We start from the raw sequence: 2,500 nt of genomic DNA, 5'->3' as shown, positions 1-2,500 counted from the left end.
TGCATCTCTGCCAGAGCAGGCAACTCAGAAAAGTGAAATGTGTGTGCGTGCGTGCGGGCGTGCGTGTGTGCGTGTGTGCGTGTGTGCGCAAAGTATCTGCCATCGTGTACAACTCCGTCTATCCAGAGTATATATACAGTATTCTAAATAGGGAAGTCTAGGGAAGACATTGTTTTCATGAGTAGTCAGATTTCCCTCGTTCCCCTGACAGGGCTCTGAGGCTTCTCCATTAGTGATGGGAGAATGTACTGTTATTGAAAGATAGATGAAAAGAATGAAAGAAGTGGGAAAAACAACAGCAGGCCTTAAAAAGCACTCCGGGGGTAACACTACATGGCGGAGAATCTCTCCCACATCACGTCTGAGTGGCACTCTGATCCTGACTGAACAAGTCACCCAACACGGCATGATCAATTTTAATCAGCCCCCATTTTTTTATTTTTGGGAGGGGAGTAGTGGGGTAAGTGACGAGAAGACAAGTAATGGCACGCCTAGTGGGATGGAGAAGAGAAGGGAAAACATGCAGATTCAAAATAATAATCATTAAAGATGTAACAGAGTAGGAGAGAGAGGGAGAAAGAGAGACAGAGAGACAGACAGAGAGAGAGAATGAGAGAGCAAGAGAGAAACAGAGAGATAGAGAGACAGACAGACAGAGAGAAAGAGAGAGAGAGAGAGACAGTACAGTGAGTCCTTAGATGACTCCGTAGATGAACACTAGTGACCTTGTGTAGGCTGTAAAGAGCAGAGTTAATTATATTGAGTTAGAATGCTTCATCTGGGCTCTAATAATTTAACTCAATACTTAACCAATTCTGCTCATTTAGGTCAGAAGTGAAAATGTCAGCCTAAATTTAAACTCAGGTCGAGGAATCAGATTCAGAGTTCCAAATCCCAGATTACAGTTTTAAAATGTTTTGAGCCACGACTGATGGGTGAAGCAGACGTAGGGATTGGACTTTGGTAAGGTGGGTTGTTGGAATTTGAGGTAAAACTCAGCGAGGTAATTCTAATGGTCCACCACACATGTAACTGGGTCAAAGATGTGACGCCCACATTTTCTGTCAAAATTTAATGTCAAAACATCTAGTTCAGATTCAAATACTACGTGTCAGATGTGGAGTTGGGTATCGCTTGGGTGTTATTTGATACCAGTGCAAAAACGCTACTTTTAAAATGGTAGTGGTGCCAAAGTGGTGCCCATACTGTATCTGCCAATATGCCACATTTTGGTGAGACTCCCTATTTGAATCCTTACCCCCTTTCCCCCCCTCCCCATCATCCTCCCAGTTCTATAGTAATTCAAAAATCAAATGGTCAAATGGTAATTTTCTCTGATTACTGATGATTACTCACAGTACTTGGAACCATGGAGGGGGGGGCGAAATCCTAGCCTGGCACGCCCTCCCAGTGACGCAACGCCGCAGGCTTTTGCTGCTGGTCTGGTCAACTGCTCATTGAGAAGGATTTCTGAGTTCCCGAAATCTGCGGAACTGCCCCCTTTGGTCGAGAACCAATCAACTTTGAGCAGCTCCAACGGCTCTGGGTAGAGGCGTGTTCAAGGCAGCGGAAAGAGTGTTGTTATTGGTTTAAACTCGGCAATCCGCTTTCTGACATCTACCAGTAGCAAACCGAGGCACTTAAAAGGAGGCGGGTCAACCAGCGCTGGCAAGAAACCGTGCTAGCACAGGCTGTTGGTCAGACTAAAGTCTCGCAGAGCCTTTGAAAGTCGATGGTAATCAGGCTAGCGAAATCCCCCTTTAAGCAGACCTAGAAAGTGACGTTACATTTGAACTGAACTGCTTGCCAATCTGACAAAGATCGATATCCCACTATGACATCTTTGCGACACGCCTCTTTAAGCAGACAGGAACTGTTTGAATTTAAGAGATGCATTATGTTGCTCTATCTTGTCAGTAATGAAGGATCTTTGCCCATACCGAGAGGCAGAGGTGAGCATGCACGATCCCGTTTAGCCTGGACACTGCTGTGCCTTGCACAAAGGGACGGAATGTCATCCCAAATTTCCTTATGCGGTCCACAAAGGTGTCTGTAACCCTGTGTGTGCCCACTGTGTCAAATGCTTCCATTTCATGCTTAGAGCATGGGGCATGATCTGATTAAACTCAGGGGTCTAGAAGCTTTTGAGGAAACCCTAACTGTGGCATGCAGAGATGCTTCTCCCGGGTTCAATACCCAGCCCGTGGTCCTTTCCATATCCCACTCCAACTCTCTCTCTCTCCCACTCACTTCCTGTCTCTCTACTATCCTATCTGATTAAAGGCATAAAAGCCAAAAAAAAACTTTTAAAAAAGAGATGCTTCTGTTGCATGTTATGTAAAAACAAAAGAGGGCAGATGCTTAAATAAGCAGCTGGTGATTTAAGTAGCACTGAAATGGGGCCCCGAAACCCCCTTGTGATGCAGTATGTTTACAACCATTCGTGTCGCCACCAGGTCTCGGTACCCAACATTTACTGACATCGCCAGTCTCATATTTG

Source organism: Sardina pilchardus, chromosome 24, assembly GCF_963854185.1.
Source record: "Sardina pilchardus chromosome 24, fSarPil1.1, whole genome shotgun sequence".
Taxonomy (NCBI): Eukaryota; Metazoa; Chordata; class Actinopteri; order Clupeiformes; family Clupeidae; genus Sardina; species Sardina pilchardus.
This window is presented reverse-complemented; position numbering follows the sequence as displayed.